At 42.4% G+C, this 19,850-nt stretch overlaps 1 long non-coding RNA gene across 1 annotated transcript; it reads left to right on the top strand.

Annotated features, from left to right (window-relative positions):
• The first annotated feature begins 3,997 nt into the window (after positions 1-3,997).
• LOC117512123 lies at positions 3,998-19,850 on the top strand. Its single transcript, XR_004561216.1, has 3 exons — positions 3,998-4,008; positions 7,959-7,964; positions 19,591-19,850. It is a non-coding gene; the product is annotated as an uncharacterized LOC117512123 (long non-coding RNA).

The raw sequence follows: 19,850 nt of genomic DNA, 5'->3' as shown, positions 1-19,850 counted from the left end.
GACCGTGTGTGCGTGTGTTCGCGCATGTGCGCTTTCAACCTAAGGGCCCAGTGACCTCCCCCTTGGTGCCCCCAGTCACCATTCCAAGTTCGGTGTTGATTGCTTAATTACTGTAGCAGTTCACTCCGAACACAAATCGTGCCCCACACATAGATTAACTCTCTCTCACACACACACACACACTCATCTTCAACCGCTTTGTCCAATTAAGTGTCGTGGGGGGCTGGAGCCTATCCTAGCAGTCATAGAGAGTGAGGCGGGGTACACCCAAGACAGGACACCAGTCTGTCACAGGGCCACAAACAGACAAACAAACACATTCACACCCACTCGCACGCCTACGGACAATTTAAAGATTCCAATCCAACTAACGCGCATGTCTTTGGATGTGGCAGGAAACTGGAGCACCCGGAGGAAACCCATGCAAACACGGGGAGAACATGCAAACTCCATACAGAAAGGCCACAGGCGGGAACTGAACCCATGACCTTCTCACTGTGAGGCAACAGTGCTCACTAAGCCACCATGTTGCCTGTTTTTTTTTAACTCAAGTGAATGTAAACTTATATCTGAAACAGTATCATGTTAAATCAAGGTGCACTTTTCTGAACATAGTGACAGTTGGCTGCACACTGTCTACAATCAATCTTCATTTTGAGAAACAAACTGAGCAAAACCCCCCAAAAGAGTCAGATATGTTCAATGTCTGTTCTGCCAGCTTTGATTGACTTCAGACTAAAAATGTTTATCAATAACTACCTTCAAAAACTGTTATTGATTCAACTCAAGTGATCAGTATGGCCACATGAATTTATTTATTTGTTAACTTTCATTAACCAGAGGAAAAAAAAACCATTGAGATGGAAACCTCTTTTGCAAGGGTGACATGACCAAGAAAGGCAGCAGCAAACATCATAATAAACAAATGAACAACATCAAGAAAACCATTAAAAAGATCAAATAGAAGCAATTCACAAATAAAACACAATCATTTTGGTCATAATAGCAATGTATAAGTTAAAAGAAGTTTACAAAAGATTTCCATTCTCTGTGTCTTAAAATAGAGCAGAAAGCATCCTTTTTAATGTGCTTAAACTCCAGATGATGCCATGCTGGGCAGCTGGAGTTCTCTATATGTCCTTGTGCACCCAAACCATGATGATACACTCTGACCATTTCTAATCGGGAAATGTATCACACTGTCTGCTGGTTTGTTGACTAATAGCCAACATATATGTGTCACGACAATATTGAATGCACGTTTTACAAATTGTGGCCACGTTTAAGTAGATCGTGGCTTTGTTTTACTCAAACGATGCTTAAAACATGCCCACAATATAATAAAACGTGCGAACAATATAATAAAACGTGCACCCAATATAACAAAATGTGCACACAGTGGGCCTCATGTATCAATGTTGCGCACTTGTGGCGTAAATTTACGGCGTAACTTGAAATACACCAAAGTTGCCATGACATGTATCAAGCAGTGCGCACCTGCCCATTTCTAGCGTACGCCTGACGTGATCTTGATAAATGCGGCGGGTGGAAACGATCGTAATTATAATAAACACGCCCATAAATATTCAGACTCCGCTTCAGACACACCCTCATTTTACGACATGGAAGCCGGGAGACGGCAATGAAAAAGAACTCCACCAATCACGATGCGTGCCAATAGAGCATCAAAAGCGGCCGTCATATCAATTGTTTTGTAGTATATAATCAAAGTGTTACAGTGGTCCCTCATTAATCGCTGGAGTTACGTTCTAAAAAATAGCCCGTAATACGCGAAACCGCGACATAGTCAGCATTATTTTTTACAATTATTATAGATGTTTCAAAGCTGTAAAACCCCTCACTACACAGTTTATACACTTTCTCAATCAGGCATGAACATTTTCTCACTTTTCTCTCATGTGTAAACACTCTCAAAGTTCAAACCTTAGTAGGAAAATAATACCAAACTGTTTTCAGGCCCAAACATTTGTTTGAGAAATAAAAATAGAAAGTTTTCCTATAAATAATTATGATGGCATTTAGAACTAACAAATTAAATTTTAACGATCAACGAACGAGGTCGGACACATAATTATTAATAGTGACTCACCAGTATGTCACAGATCAGGCCTCTGCGTCCTGACGCTGCGCCTTTTCCCACTCACACCTGGCTGCAGCAGGTGTGTGTTTCCCTGTGACAAACACAGTTATGAGTAGTTGTTGGCGCTCTTTTCTCTTCTGGGCAACAAGATTCTTATAAACAGATACGCAGAACTGTAAAAAAAAAGGCATGCAAAATTGGACTAAATACTCCGCGAGACTCCAAGGCCACGACAGGTGAACGGCGTTATAGTGAGGGACCACTGTATTCTCTTTTCATGTCAATAATTCTTGACGTGGATATTTGCTCGCTCAATTAACAAGACACGCCTAATCTGTCAGATTTCTTTATTTTTTAAATGTATTTATGTATTTATTTTATTGTGACAACCGAATGGAGACGACAAAACCTGGTTGCAGCACGGGTGAATTAGGGGAATGACAAAACTACAGTTATCAATTTCATAGGCTAAAACGATCACACCACATAAAGTTAAGCTCAGCGCTGCTCTGGCTCCAGGCTCGAAGTCTGGAGAAAAAGGCGAGCAGCGCTTTCTTTGCAGTCAGTGCTGTAGCCACGGATCCTGCTCCATAACAATCCCGCAAAGGCGGGATTTGTATTGATTATTATGTAGTATAATCAGGAAAGTGTTATTTATGTAACATATGCATTGATTTGTATAATGGCACTGTTTATCATGTTGATCATCTTCATTTTTATGTGGATTCCAGCGCTGGTTCATTTTGGTGTATAATTTACACCACCTCTCGACCTGGTGTATATTTTCAGCGCAGCGTACGCCAACGACCACATTGATAAATGCCAAGTAGCACAGCTGTTTTGGCGTACACCCCATATACGCTCAAATATTGCCGTACACAACGTTGTTACATGAGGCCCAATATAACAAAATGTGCGCACAATATAACAAAATGTGTGCACATTCTCTCCACATGCAAAACATTTTCCGATGACATTTCCAGGACTCCGTACCAGTCAGAGGGAGCAGAAAAACAAAAAGCTTTCGTTCCCATTTCAGTGTGAACACGAGGTACACGAAAGCATGACATGCCATTCAAGTGCAAAGCATAATGGCTTTCAGATATCTGAAGTAAATTGGACAAATAAGTCAGAACCAACCCAATAAGAGCCTTGTAAACCAGAGTCATCCAGTGTGTATGTTGCTTTACATTCAAAGAAGGCATGCCAGCATTAGCACAGTGGTGGGTGAGGAGGCTACAACCAATGATGAATCTTAGAGCACAATAGTACACCGGAATCAAGGACTGTAGACAACTGGTTGAAGCACACATATACACGACATCATCGTAGTCCAGTACAGGCAAGAAAGTAGTAGTTTTCAGAGCTTCTGAGCTCCTAGGGAAAAAACATAACTTGTTTCTATAAAAGAAGCCTAGCTTAACCCTTAATTTGGAGATCAAGTGTTTAAGATGTACTTTAAAACAAAGTTGCATATCAATAATTAATCCCAAATACTTGTAGCTGATGACTAGCTCAAGAATTGTACCTCAGGTAGTTTTAATTACATCCGCAATGGACGTAATAAAATCATCAGCTTTTATTTATTTATCAGTCTGTCTGTCTGTCTGCCTGCGAGCAGGATTATGTCAAAACTACTACACGGATTTGGACAAAATTTTACCACAGATACATATTAGTATCAAATGCCTTTGAAAAATCAAGAAGCAGTGAAAACTTTTTAGAATCCAATGCCTCAAACTGTCAGGGTGGATGGCGCATGGCTCAAACAAACAGCTCTGGTTTTTAGAAGGCTTTTACTGTTGTGGATAGCAGAGGTAGGTACACGAGTAAGCAGTCCAGAAATAACAGCAGTACAAAAATCATCAGGCAATCAGGCGTGGTCGAAGCAACAGGCTGGAGGTCAGGTACACACAAAGAGGCTGGCAGGACTATGGAATGCAGGTACAGAGCTGGAATGAAGGCATAAGGCTCAACAGACTGGCGAGGGACAAACACACCCAGAGAGCTTATTTAACCCCACAAAGTAATCAGCAAATCAGGAACAGGTGTGCATGGAAAACACCAGAACCAGGGTGTGGCCAGAGAGAGAGAGAGAAACACCCATCACCAAGAACCAAGAGAGAGACAAGAGAGACAGAGACAGAGAGACCCAAGCAGTAAAACCCAGCAAGAGAATAAGCAAACTAAAAGCAGTGAAATGCAAAAATAACTAACAGAAAACCAAACAAAAACTCAAACCCTGACAGTATTCCCCCCTCTACGGCCGACCACGGACTGCCCAGGCACAGTAGGATGAGAGGCACGAAACTCACGAATAACAGCAGGATCAAAGATGAAGCGAGAGGGAATCCATGAGCGCTCCTCGGGGCCATAACCCTCCCAGCCGGCCGAACACTGAACCCCACAACCCCAGCGGCGAGAGTCCAGAAGCCACCGCACAGTGAAAACAGGGCCCCCAACCACACACCGGGCAGGAGAATGGCCGGAGAACACAACTGACTGGAGCAAACAGGCTTGACATGGCTAACATGAAAGGTAGGGTGGATGCACATAGACCTTGGGAGACTGAGGCAAACAGAAACTGGATTAATGACCTTGGGAACTGGGACTGGACCAACAAACCTGGTAGCTAGTTTTCTGGGCACTCCTTTCACAGGAAGATGACGAGATGAGAGCCAACCATTCTTTCCAGGTTCATATGCAGGTGTGGAGGACCTTTTCTGATCACCAGCCATCTTATAGGCCATTGAGGACCATAGTAGGGCCCTTCGTGCCTGCTCCCAGGTTTGTCGGCAGCGGAGGAAGAGTTCTAGCCCAGCGGGAACAGAGGAATCAAGTGCTGTGGGTGGAAACAGAGGAGGTTGATGACCATAAACAACATGAAATGGAGAAATACCAAAGGATGCAGTAAGGAGACTGTTGTGTGCCAGTTCTATCCATGACAGTTGAACAGACCATGAGGCAGGATGCTGGGAGGTGAGAATCTCTAACTCTTGATTGAGACATTCTGTCTGTCCATTAGCCTGAGGGTGGTAACCTGAGGTTAAGCTGGCAATGACCCCGAGGAGACGGCAGAATTCCCTCCAGAAATTAGACACAAACTGCGGACCTCTATCTGACACAATATCCTGTGGAAAAACGTAGCCTAAACACATGTGCAAGCATTACTTTGTCAGTTTCTTTTGCTGAGGGAAGTTTCAGCAGAGGGATGAAGTGAACCATCTTGGATAATCTATCCACCACAGTTAAAACAGCAGTATTCCCTCTAGAGGGTGGCAGACCAGTTACAAAATCTAAAGTGATATGTGACCACTTTAACTGCCAACAGTTCACGGTCTTCGATGCAGTAGTTTTGTTCGGCAGCAGTCAACTTTTTTGACAGAAAGGCACATGGGTGTAACCTATTGTCTGTTGAGTTCACCTGTGACAGGACTGCTCCAACATCAGTATCAGAAGTATCTACCTCAACCATGAACTGTCGACCAGGGTCAGGGAGGAGCAGCATGAAGGCCACAATAAAGCGATACTATAGAACCCTAAAAGCCTCATCACACCCTGGCATCCACACAAACAGCCGGAGGGATGACGTGATCTTGTGAAGCAGAGCTGCGATCATGCTGAAATTATGGATGAACTTTCGGTAGAAATTGGCAAAGCCCAGGAACCTTTGGACTTCCTTATGGGTGGTAAGAACCGCCTAATCCCACATGGCCGCAACTTTTCTCAGGGTCCATCTTAATCACACCCTCTGCAATCACAAATCAAAGGAATGATACAGTTGGTTTGTGGAACTCACATTTTTCAACTTTAACGAATAGGTTGTTTTGTAACAAGGTTTGCAGGACTGTGCGGCCGTGGCGAGTGTGGGTTTCCAGATCGGTGGAAAAAAATCTGAATATCGTCTAGGAAAACGAAAACAAACTTCTTAAGGTACTCGTGCAGCACGTCATTAACCAGGTTTTGGAAAACCACTGGAACGTTTGTGAGGCCAAAAGGCATGACTAGGTACTTGTAGTGTCCTGAAGGCATATTAAGCGTGGTTTTCCATTCATCGCCTTGCTTAATACGAACCAAATGATATGCATTGCGAAGGTGTACAAAAAAGAACCACACCCCTGCGGGCGGCGACAATGACCTAATCAAACCAGCGGCAAGGGATTCTTGAATGTACTCATTTCGCTTTTCAATTTCAATTTATTTTCACTTATATGGTGCCAAATCACAACAAAGTTGCCTCAAAGCGCTTCACACAGGAAAGGTCTAACCTTACCAACTCCCAGAGCAACAGTGGTAAGGAAAAACTCCCACTGAGGAAGAAACCTCAAGCAGACCAGACTCAAAGGGGTGACCCTCTGCTTGGGCCATGCTACAGACATAAATTACAGAACAATTCACAGAACAATTCACGGATGAATATACAAGAAATGCTATTGGTGCACAGGACAGGAGGATCGCCAACACGAATACAACTCCCATCTCTGGATGGAGCTGCACCATAAACAGAGAGAAAAAACAGAATCAGGCATCAGAAAGACAAAAAATACTGTATAATTTGCCAGCATTAAACAAGAAAAACAGAGAAGTACTAAGGTGATCGCCGGCCGCTAGCCCTAAACTTCACTAAAAGACCCAGAATTTAGTTGAGGCCACGGCCCGCTCCAATTACTAATAACATGAATTAAAAGCGTAAAAAGTGTAAAACAAAACTGTACCAGTATGCCAGCCATATGAAAGAGAAAATAAGGGGCATTGCGTTCAGGAGCCGACAGAGAAAAGAGTTTCCCTCAAGGTGGGCTTGCCCTGGGGAGGAGTTCTATCACACAGTCATATTCCCGGTGAAGCGGTAATGATTTAGCTTTGCCTTTACTAAACACTGGTGCTAGGTCATGATACCATGACGGCACCCCAGCGAGGTCTGGGTTGGGAGTGGACTGAACGCACACAGGTTTAAACAGACATGAATTCTTACAAGCAGGCCCTCAGGAAGTAATCTCCCCCTTAACCCAGTCGATATTGGGACCATCTTTTTGTAACCAGGGATGCCTCAAAATTGTCGGGTGAGTCATCTTATCAAAAACGTGAAAACTGATCGGTTCGGAGTGGTTTTCAGAAATTATCATCTGGACTGACTGAGTGCAATGAGTAATGCAACCCAATTCTTGACCATCCACTGCGCACACCACCAGAGGGCGCAAGAGCTTATACAGTTTAAAGTGTAGAGACCTGGCAAGAGAAGACAAAATCAAGTTTGCATCAGAACCAGAATCAACAAATGCTGACACGGATGCTGATGAATGGTCAGAAATGAATTTAACCCAAAATCATGTTTTGAGCTGAGGAAGGAGAAATTGAATTTTGACTCACCCGTAAGTCGGATTTTGGCTGCACGGTGGCACCCCTGGCTTGACATTTGGTTATCCACAGTAAAAACAAAGTCAACCTTCTCTGCGTTGCTGCCTCTTGGTGAAAGAAAGACGACTGCATCACAATTGCATTGGCTTCTAAGTGCTGCGGTGTGGAGAATCCATGCTGACATGGCTGGAGAAGGATGAGTGGACAGGAGATATTGCAGAGCTTCAGCCAGTAAGCTGGGTGGCACAGCAAGGAAGGACCTGCAGACGTCGGTTGGTCCATATAGCGAGAGTGATGAGCTGGCCAAGGTCTTCAGGCAAATCAACAGCCACCAGCTGGTCCTGGATGTTTTTGGCAAGCCCCTGGAAAAAGACGTCATGGAGCGCCGTGGGATTCCAACCGCTCTTGGCTGCCAGCATCCAGAAGTCCACGGCATATTCAGTGACCCGGCGTCCACTCTGCCTCAGCCTCATCAGGGTATGGGCTGCTTCTTGCCCCGGAGAGGTGTGTTGGAAAACTGATTGCAGTGCAGCTGTGAATGCTGGAAGAGAGGCACAGGTGGCAGATCGGGGACCCACTCAGCTGTTGCCTACACCAAAGCACAAATACTCAGGTGAGTTATTGCGTAAGCTATCTTTGCCCTGTTGGATGGGAACTTACATGACATGAGCTCAAAGTTGAACTCACACTCAGTAATAAAAGGTCTGATGTCACTGGATTCGCCTGAGAAGCGTTCAGGTGGAGACAGCAGATTGCAGTACTCCTTTTCAGGTATGGAAGCCGCTGCAGCTGTTGACAGCCCCAGTGGAGACACACTGGTGCTGCCGGTGGCCAGAACAGTGGAAGCCTGATGATCTAGCCTAGACAGTAATTGTCCCATATGAGCCCTCACCGACTACATGAATGAGTCCTGGCGTTTAACGAGGTCACTACACCCGGAAGAGAGAGCCGTGAGGTGGTCCTGTTGCTGTGCGTGCTGCTTACTGTGGTGTTGTACCACCAGCTGGAATGGGTTAGAGTTGGCTGTGTCCATCGTTGGCCAGTTTGTACTGTCAGGGTGGATGGTCAGGAATTGCAGGATACAAATGCATGGCTCAAACAAACAGCTCTGGTTTTTAGAAGGCTTTACTATTGTGGATAGCAGAGGTCGGTACACCCGTAAGCAGTCCAGGAAAAACAGCAGCACAAAAATCATCAGGCAATCAGTCGTGGTCAAAACAACAGGCTGGAGGTCAGGTATACACAAAGAGACAAACTGGCAAGATGACTATGGAACGCAGGTACAGAGCTGGAATGAAGACAGGTATAGAGTTGGAGTAAAGGCACAAGGCACAACAAACTGGCGAGGGACAAACACACCAAGTGAGCTTATATAACCCCAGGTGATGATCAGCAAATCAGGAACATGTGTGCATGGAAAACACCAGAACCAGGGTGTGGCCAGAGAGAGAGAGAAACACACCAATCATCAAGAACCAAGAGAGAGACAAGAGAGACAGAGACGGACAGACCCAAGCAGAAAAACCCAGCAAGAGAATAAACAAACCAAAACCAATGAAATGCAAAAATAACTAACAGAACAACACAAAACCAAACAAAAACTCAAACCCTGACACAAACACATCTTTAAAAATTTGTAAAATAGCAATAATAGTGCTATGTTGCTTCCTAAAACCAGACTGAAGAGGGTTTAAAATATTGATTCTAAAAATTCCTTCAGTTGATCACAGTCCATTTTTTTCAAATACTTTAGCCAAAATGCATAATTTGAATGAAATGAAAACATAAAGAAAATGAAGGCCACTTCAATGAGACGGACCTGAGTTCTGCATCTGTTTGATAACTAACACTGATGATTAATGCAGTGCTTCAACCTGCTGAAACATTTACACTCGTGTGGCCAGCAGTCTACAGCAGAGACACGAGTGCCCATCATGAGTACTGGTAGAGTATGGTAAATGAAAATCATCATGTCCATATCCTGGTGCTGTCCCAGCACAGGTTGAGGCGACAGTTCCTCCATATTCACAGCTGCTAACACAAGTTCACTTCAGGCCAGAAGCAAAACTTACATATTGTGCATAACCTCAGCAAATAAACCCTCCTCGACCTTAATTAAAGTGATTACATGACTGGGCCATTCATAGCATGTTTGCACAAGATGTTAGTAAAAGTTAACTTTCCCTGTTAAATGAAAATAAGCACAAATAAACAATAATTATACAGGCTTCTAACCCTTCATATGGGTTCTGCTGTTTAGTCATGTCCTGCGAATCACTACCTTGGATAAACCCAAGAAGAACACAGAGCTGACGACCACAGAACCTATGACTCACGAGCCCATAATGTGACAGGATTTATAAGACAGGGTCCATCAGCACTGGCACAGATATACAGTAATAAACATCAGTTTAAATTATGGACACATTTATTCAAACACAGTAATTATAACTGTGGACATAACACGTTTCATACCGGGTATCAAAACACAAGAATACAGTATGTTTTTTGTTCTAGCCCTCTAAAGGTCCTATAAAAGTAAGACTGTAATTGTAACGTGGAACCAAGCTGTTTTTGTCAAATTAACAAAGGATTAATTAGGATATGGTTGTCAAACTGGCAGCCCAGGGGCTGGATACAGCCCTGAGCCAAGTTAAAACAAGGCCACATTTTGAGAGGTGAACTGTGAAGCACGCTTAGTTGGTTAACAAGGTATGTGAAGCCTAAAGCTGCAGTTCTCAGGGCCACAAAAGTTGCTCTTTTAAGATGGCAAGATTGCAGTGGTAATCCTGTAAAGTTAACCTGGTCTGAAGCAGATTCTGTTCAGAGTTTCATTTTATATCTGCAATTAAAATGAAACTGGAACACCACTTGGAGAATTGATTTGTTTTATCATATTGTGTTATGTCATACTGTAAAATGGTGGTGGTACAACTGGTTAGGTTCAGGTGATTTTGTTGAAATGTATAAACAGAAAAAGTAATAAAGCATATTTAGTCTGACAGTATTTAATATTTAATCTGTAGAATTAATTTCACTTTGATATGGCCAAAAAATAAAGTTCATGGGCGAAATGAAAAAAAAAATCCCAAAACGGACTGGATGCAAGCCGGGGCAGGATTCGGGAGGGGCAGTGCCACCTCTCTAGATGTTTGTTTATTTATTTATTTGCAAAAACTGGTACATTCTGGTAAATTCTGAGATGTGATTACTGACCTTTATGTATGGTATAAAAAGTATTTTTCTGGTAGGTCAAATTTGTATTCTTTTCAAATCAAATCAATTTTATTTATATAGCGTCAAATCACAACAAACAGTCACCCCAAGGCGCTTTATATTGTAAGGCAAAAGCCATACAATAATTGCAGAAAAACCAAAACGGTCAAAATGACCCCCTATGAGCAAGCACTTGGCGACAGTGGGAAGGAAAACTCCCTTTTAACAGGAAGAAACCTCCAGCAGAACCAGGCTCAGGGAGGGGCAGTCTTCTGCTGGGACTGGTTGGGACTGAGGGGAGAGACTCAGGAAAAAGACATGCTGTGGAAGAGAGCAGAGATCAATCACCAATGATTAAAAGCAGAGTGGTGCATACAGAGCAAAAAGAGGTGAATAAAAAGAAACACTGGGTGCATCATGGGAACCCCCCCAGCAGTCTAAGTCTATAGCAGCATAACTAAGGGATGGTTCAGGGTCACCTGATTTAGCCATAACTATAAGCTTTTTCAAAAAGGAAAGTTTTAAGCCTAATCTTAAAAGTAGAGAGGGTGTCTGTCTCCCTGATCTGAATTGGGAGCTGGTTCCACAGGAGAGGAGCCTGAAAGCTGAAGGCTGTGCCTCCCATTCTACTCTTACAAACCCTAGGAACTACAAGTAAGCCTGCAGTCTGAGAGCGAAGCGCTCTATTGGGGTGATATGGTACTAAGAGGTCCCTAAGATAAGATGGGACCTGATTATTCAAAACCTTATAAGTAAGAAGAAGAATTTTAAATTCCATTCTGGAATTAACAGGGAGCCAATGAAGAGAAGCCAATATGGGTGAAATATGCTCTCTCCCCGTCTAGTCCCCGTCAGTACTCTAGCTGCAGCATTTTGAATTAACTGAAGGCTTTTCAGGGAACTTTTAGGACAACCTGATAATAATGAATTACAATAGTCCAGCCTAGAAGAAATAAATGCATGAATTAGCTTTTCAGCATCACGCTGAGACAAGACCTTTCTAATTTTAGAGATATTGCGCAAATGCAAAAAAGCAGTCCTACATATTTGCTTAATATGCGCATTGAAGGACATATCCTGATCAAAAATGACTCCAAGATTTCTCACAGTATTACTAGAGGTCAGAGTAATGTCATCCAGAGTAAGGATCTGGTTAGACACCATGTTTCTAAGATTTGTGGGGAAAAGTACAATAACTTCAGTTTTATCTGAATTTAAAAGCAGGAGATTAGAGGTCATCCATGTCTTTATGTCTGAAAGACATTCCTGCAGTTTAACTAATTGGTGTGTGTAACTGTAACATGCAGTATTACATGATGAATGGCTTAGAAATAAAGAAATGTTTCCTCATTCCACATAACACAGACACGGGCAATGAAATGCCAGTTTCAGTGTAATTAATTAAGTTTCTCCACATATACATTGTATATGTCACTGTCAATAGTGCAATAATATAAATTTAAAATAAAAGATAAGTGGAAATACAGTACGTTTTATGCTTTCTTGTGTTACTATCTGCAATATTTGTTTCATGCATATTTTATGTACTTGTTCCTTTTATTATCAAGTCATTTCAAATCAAATGCCTCATCAATCCAACACAGCGACTGATTGCAAACTAAATGTGTTTGCTGGTTGGTTGAGAATTGTAGAGAGTCTAGCTAATAAAAGAACTACGTCAGCGCATGTTATGTTTTCAAAGCATTTTACAGCAAAACACAATGTTTCTGTCTAAAAATGACATGGGGTTGTATGAAATTGGCGGCTCAGAATAATAACCCCAAACACTGCATTTCCATAGCGTGTCCATATAAAGTCCTTCCTCCCCTCTCCATCCCACCTGGTAGAAAAGTGCTAACAAGACTATAAAGAAAACACAATCCATGCATGATTTGTTTTGATGACAATAAACAGATAACAACTAGTTTATAAAGTATGGTGATAAAAGACATGCACCAGGGAGGGAAGATGGGGTTTCTTGTTCCGACAAATCATCTGAATTTAGGCAGAAACAACAAAAGTAAATGTCTTCTTCTTTCAACTGAAGTTTTACTCTATTTATTTGCCTTAAAATGGACTGAAGTGACATCACAGCGTGTTTTAGGCAAGCTCAGAGATTTTCAGTTTAAAAGCTCTCAGAATAAGAGTTAGACTGACATCCTGTCCAGGGTGTACCCCGCCTTTTCCCCAGTATCGTGTTGTGTGGGCCGCTGAAGAGGAGGTACTGCTGGCCCACCACCACCAGAGGGCGCCCTGCCTGGAGTGCGGGCTCCAGGCACCAGAGGGCGCTGCCGCCTGACAGGAGCAGCCAAGGTGACAGCTGTCACCTATCAACTGAGACAGCTGTCATCCATCAGCGGAGGGGTATATCAGCTGGATGGCATCTCCACCTCATTGCCGAGATATCGCTCAATCAAAGAGGTAACGAACTCAGCCAGTTGTTTCATTCAGAGACGTAATACTTTGTTGCTTGTGCTTAGGACATTGAAGACCATATTGGACGTGTTTGGATAAGTACACATATTCCTACACTTCAGTGTTGTTTTGTGATTAGAGGTGGAGGTGGTATTTCCACCTTACGTGTTGCTGGGTGCAGCCGCGCCCACACCTGACTGTTTCTGTTCCTCGCCAGCAGTACCGGATCCGACGAGCGGAGGCAGTGGCCACCTGGGAGTTCGGGACTTGGCGGCTCCAGTATTCCCGGGGTTCGGTGGCAGAGGAAATCGGGTTGGTTCCGGTTCGACTTGGACAGAGGTCTCCTATCGTCGAGCCTGCCCACACGACACCGCTGTAATTGGACTCAATTTCGAGAGTGTAGTCTGTTGTGTTTGTTGTGCCTGTTTCACAACAGTAAAAGCAGTGTTATTTGACTCCTCCATTGTCCGTTCATTTGCGCCCCCTGTTGTGGGTCCGTGTTCCTACACTTTCACAACAGTATCGGCTCTTGTGACCCTTAAATGTGATAAATGGAATAGAAAATGAATGCTGCATCATGTTTAACCTTTAACACCTCTGAATGTTGGGGGCATTGAGGTGTCAGCATCAGTTAAGGGATCTAGTAGCGAGACTGTAGCATGCTGGGATATTTTTTAATCTGATGTCCTCTATTTTTTCTTCAAAATAATCTAAGAAATCCTGAGCAGTAAATAGTGAGTAAGTTACAGGTGGTTGCCCTTGAATACGTGTAGCCACAGTGTCAAGCAAAAATATTGAATTACCCTTTTATTTGCTAATTATATCAGAGTAGTACGCCCACATTATGGGCAATAATGCATGCTTGTTTTCCAAGATAGCATCATGACATACAAGGTGAAAGACTTCTAATTATGAGCTACACCATTTACGCTTACGCTATTGCATTTATCCTTGAGATCATGTACATACTTGTTGAACCAAGGACTTTGCATTTTAGTTTGATATGATTTTGATAGATGAATGAGCAATCAAATCTAGTAGACATGTGAGCACTGAACTATTCACAAGACTATCTACTGTTTAGTTGTGGTTGGGAATGATGCTGAGATGATATACAGGTATCCATTCCCAGCGAACAGGATAATGAAACTCTAAACTTAATAATTGTTCTTGGTTTGATTCCCTTATTTAATGGTTCTTTTGGACTTTCTGCTCCTCATCAAAAACACAAAATATTTCAGAGAGAAGACACAGGTTTTTTATTTATTTATTTTAAGATCCCTTTCTTTAAGCAGTGGACAACGGTCATTCTTGCTGAGTGAAAGGATGTTCCTGGTGCCTGCCCACATGAGGTTCCTCAGGTTTGGGTGTAGGGACCACCATGCAGTGGTTGACCCCTCGGCACAATACTAGCTGCCATCCTCCAAAGACAAGATCCTGGGTATTCTCCAGTAGTTTCTTCTTAGCGGGAGATGAGGCTCCAGATGGCTTTTCCCCAACCCCTTCATAATGAACACTACCTTCTGAAGGAAGGCAATAGCAGAGTTACTCCTGCAGAGAGCAGAAACAAGAATCTTCACTCTTCAAAGGATCCTTGGGTACTGCTGGAATGACTTTGTATCAAAGGAGCAGTTGCTACCAAAGACTAAGAGTTTCTCTGTGCATGATCCAGCATGCAGGTGGCTGAGTGTTGAGAACCCCAGTAACTGGAGAAAGCCAAGGTGATGCCCATGTTTCACCTGGCTGCAGAAGGTAGAGGGTTATTTTAGAGATGTGAGAATGGATAGGTGGTCTGCCTGAATAGTTGCCATCAAGGTACCAAGGCGGTTCTGTGGTGTCATAGATGCAGCGAGTGTAGCAACAGCACATGCTCCCAGACTTGACTTGACTCTTCAAGAGTTGTTTAGTTTCAACACTCCAAAGGCAAAATGTGTCTTTTCAGTTTTGTTGAACTCAGAGTAGGTATTTGAATAAATGAAGAAGCTTTTTTTTTTCTGCAGAGCGCTAAAAGCTGCAAGCCACATTACTATCAGTAAAGTCAGCCTGCTTTCTCCTCTTCATTTGTGAATTAATACAATCAATAATTTCACAAACTTTAGACATGAATTGCCTTTTTTTTTCTTTGTTTGCAATATCATATTAAATATGAGATTCAGCTGCATAGGGGGATCACATATCAGTGATGGTGAGGTGGTGAAAATCTTCAGACATTACAAAAAATATAAAAAATATTTTTCTTTGTCCTCAGGTGCATTTTCTCGCGCCGTGCTCCGAGCGGCCATCGACAGGCTGAAACGACCAGATCATTTCCAAAGTGAATTCTCTGGTGATGTGGGACCGTCGTCTGACTACCAGAGAAATAAAGAAGAGGTGGACATCAGCACTTTTGCGGCACATTCCACTGTTACAGGAGATTTTGTAATGAAAGACGTGCAGAGGAATTCGCACGTCGGGACGGAGCCGCAAAGGCGCACAACAAAAAGTACGTCCTTGTTGGAAACCATTCGGAAGATTCAGACTGCTTTCGGTGGCTTTTCACTCGAGTGAGTATCCGAGCAATTGTGTAACAGCTGGGAATGTCACAACTTGTCCTGTGAGACTTCCAACACGTTTCTGGAAAAATTTGATTCAGCGCTGCTCCAATCGCTCAGCCATTTCCCTGACAATGAAACTCCGATGAGGGGGGTGGACCAGTGCCTGCCCACAGGCGAATGACGCAACCGACAGGCGTGAAAAAACTCACGCATGTGCATGAAGGTTCAAGCTTGGCTGATGCAAGCGCACATGATTCAAATCCATATAGTTTTTAAAAAAAAATTAAAAGGTTGGATAGTTTTCTAACAGACCTCGCTTGCACTCAGTGGACAAAAGCAAAAGTTACGATGCTTTTGTATGGTTTTCCATGTAATAAATACTGCATATACCGGATTTTGTATAACGGATTTTCACTCACATTGGACAAAACGTTCCGCCCCATTACAATGTATTTTCATTAAAAACCTCTCACATGTACACAGATCAGTCTGGTATTGCCCAGTTGCAACAGAGGTATGAAATGAAGTTCAGCACTGACACTCGGCAATTCGAGGAAAGTGGGTACCGTATTTCCTTGATTAAAAGCCAAGGCATTTATTTTTTTCAAACTGCGCTCAGACCCGGCACCTAAACGAGGCAGTCATTTAATCAAGGAAGTACGTGAGCCTAATTGGTGCTAGGGATTCCCCGTAGATCGTTTGGCGACTCCTGACTGTAACTAAACAGTGACATACATTTAATGGATTTTGGCCGTGTTATACAAACAAGTGGATTTTGTCTGTTTTAAACATATAATGGATGTTGTCCATTTTATACAAATAGTGGATTTTGTCTGTTTTATACATACAGCGGATTTCGGTTATCACGGACAAAATTCACTGGTCCACCTGAATCTATTATATGTGAGATTTACTGTATTTCTAAAGATGCTACTGACATGACATTTTCACCAGATGTTAGTAACAACCCAGGTAATCCACATATACAAAGAAATCAAACCATAAATGTCCATAAATTAAGTTATGTGTAATAATGTAAAATGATACAGGAAAAAGTACTGAACACATAAAGAAAAGGACAAAAAGATATGGACAGCCAAGATACCAGCTAAACTCTACAACTACCAATAATTAGAAAGCAATCTGTCAGTGCAAATGCATATCAGTTGGTTCAGTCCCACCTTGCAGCAAGAAGGTCAAGGGATTGAGTCCCACCTGTGGCCTTTCTTTGTGGAGTTTGCATGTTTTCCCTGTGTTTGCATGGGTTCCCTCTGGGTGTTCCAGCTTCTTCCCACATCCAAACACAGGCAGGCTCAATGGACTGTAAACTTTAAATTGTCCATAGGTTTGCGTGCAGGTATGAATGTGTTTGTTTGTCTATATGTGGCCTACCACAGACTGGTGACCTGTCCACGGTGTACCCCGCCTCACGCCCTTTGACTGTCGAGATAGACTCCAGCTGCCCATGACCCTTAATTGAAGTAACCGGTTAAAGATGAGTGAGTGAGTGAGTGAGTGAGTGAGTGAGTGAGTGAGTGAGTGAGTGAGTGAGTGAGTGAGTGAGTGAGTGAGTGAGTGAGTGAGTGGTTCATTCCCAACTGATGGCCAAAAAAAGGTGTCTCATTTTGATTCCAAGATGGCGCTGTTGTGGACGGCTGCTTGCCAGAGTGCTCCTTGTTATTGTGTCTTAACCATGTTTTATGATATGTCTTCTTCCTCGACTTTCTTTTGTGAATAACTTTAATAATTTATTGTACATCCTGCTTTATTCGTTACTTACCATTTTCCTGGCATTGGGAGTGTGTTTTGTGAGCGAAGTCATAGTCATGGTGGAGTGGTGTGAGGGCTCCTTTGCTTACATGAGGGGCCAGCTGACTGCGCTCCAAGGCGGCAGCCCAAACGGGGAAATACAGGAGGTCCTCAAAGAGCTACAGAGGAAATACCGGGGCTGTAGAGCTGGGTTGAGATGGAGACAAATGAAGAGGAGATATCAGCTGTGTCTTCCTTCTATTATTATGGGGAACGTAAAATTGCTGGCAAACAAAATGGACGAATTAACCTCATTTGTAAGGAGCAACAGGGTGTTTCGTGGGGGCTCAGTCCTGTGCTTCACGGAGACATGGCTAAACGACAACATTCCGGACTCTGTAGTGAGTTTAGCTGGTGCGAGCAGACCAACAGTGGAAAAAAGAAAAGCAGGGGGTTGCTGTTTAAGTGAACAAGTGGTGCAATCCAGAACACCTTACAGCAGTGGTGGGCACAGATAACCAAAAAATTTACTTCGATAACAGATAATCCGATAACTGAAAAGTTATCTTTGATAAAAATAAACCAATAAGCCACCCAAAAATGTATCGGAAGTTACAGATAACCGATAAATTCCAGTGTTGTCTCTGGTACATTTGCAACTACTAACAAGCTGAATTTGAGTTTTAACACCACGATTGCTTTTAGAAGCGATATAAGACTCAAACAATGAGTGAGCATTTCTATGTTTGAACATGCTGCTCCCTGCTGGAAGCTACACGGTTACAGCACTAAAGCACCCTGAGAGCATTCACAAAGCCAACTCTCTACCAATCACAATGCTCCGGTCAGGCGGAGGCCTTGAAAAATAAAGGCATCCTGACTTATGGTTTTGTGTGAATACTGATAGAATAACTCCATTAATGTCAATTCTGTCATTTGTACAAAGTTAAAATATAACATATATCTTTTAATGTTGAATAATGCACTAATTCTGAGGTTTTGTAACACACACAGACAGATCGCAAAGGATTCTGGATAAAATGTGCCTCTGCTAAACACTGATTGGTTCAATCATTCATTATGTAAACCAACACGTTAATGTGATGTGTGTCGTGTGTTGGTGTTTACATATAATTGAGATAAATGTGCTTTTGTAAAATATTCCATTTTTTATTTGTAAAAACAGGCATTTTTACGGAGCCCTGGAAGTGTCATTGCAAAATGTTTTACATGTGGAGAGAATGTGTGCACGTTTTATGATGTTGTAAAACGTGCACTCAATATTGACACATAAATGTTGGCAGAACTATATACATCTGTTAAGAAACTTTTAACAGGTAGGTCTCAACTGATTTTAAATTTTAAAAATGTTTGCTGTTGTTCAGCTGGGTTTACTGCGTTATCGATCTAAAAGTTATCGGAGGACAATTCATCGGAAGATAATTAGTCCGATAATGGTTTTTAAAGTTATCTAAAAAGATAATCCGATAACGAAAACATTATCTTTGATAATTATCTGTTATCAGATTATCGGAAGTGTGCCCACCACTGCCTTACAGTGAAGAAGTGTGTATGTAATCCAGACATTGAGCTGTTGGCAGTGAGTCTCTGTTCTTATTACAACCCCAATTCCAATGAAGATGGGACGTGTAAAATGTAAATAAAAACAGAATACAATGATTTGCAAATCCTCTTCAACCTATATTCATTTGAATACACCACAAAGACAAGATATTTAGATATTTAGTGTTCAAACTAATAAACTGGTTTTAGTACAAATATGTCTGTGATGCCTGCAACACGTTTCAAAAAAGCTGGGACAGTGACGTGTTTACCACTGTGTTACATCACCTTTCCTTCTAACAACACTCAATAAGTGTTTGGGAACTGAGGATACTAATTGTGAGTGTCATGATTGGGTATAAAAGGAGCATCCCCAAAAGTCTCAGCTGTTCACAAGCAAAGATGGGGGGAGGATCACCACTATGGGATCAACTGCATGAAAAAATAGTTCAACAGTTTAAGAACAATGTTTCTCAACGTTCAATTGCAAGAAATTTAGGGATTCCATCATCTACAGTCCATAATATAATCAGAAGATTCAGAGAATCTGGAGGACTTTCTACACGTAAGCAGCAAGGCTGAAAACCAACATTGAATGCCTGTGACCTTCGAATCCTCAGGTGGCACTGCATTAAAAACCGAAATCATTGTGTAAAGGATCTTACTGTGTGGGCTCAGGAACACTTCAGAAAACCATTGTCAGTTAACACAGTTCGTCATTACATCTACAAGTGCAAGTTAAAAGTCTACCATGCAAAGCGAAAGTCATATATCAACAAGATCCAGAAATGCCGTCGCGTTCTCTATGCCCGAGCTAATTTGAAATGGACAGACGCAAAGTGGAAAAGTGTGCTTTGGTCTGATGAGTCCACATTTCAAATTGATTTTGGAAATCATGGACGTCGTGTCCTCCTGAC

The sequence above is a fragment of the Thalassophryne amazonica genome, chromosome 1 (genome assembly GCF_902500255.1).
Source record: "Thalassophryne amazonica chromosome 1, fThaAma1.1, whole genome shotgun sequence".
NCBI lineage: Eukaryota > Metazoa > Chordata > Actinopteri > Batrachoidiformes > Batrachoididae > Thalassophryne > Thalassophryne amazonica.
This window is presented reverse-complemented; position numbering and strand designations above follow the sequence as displayed.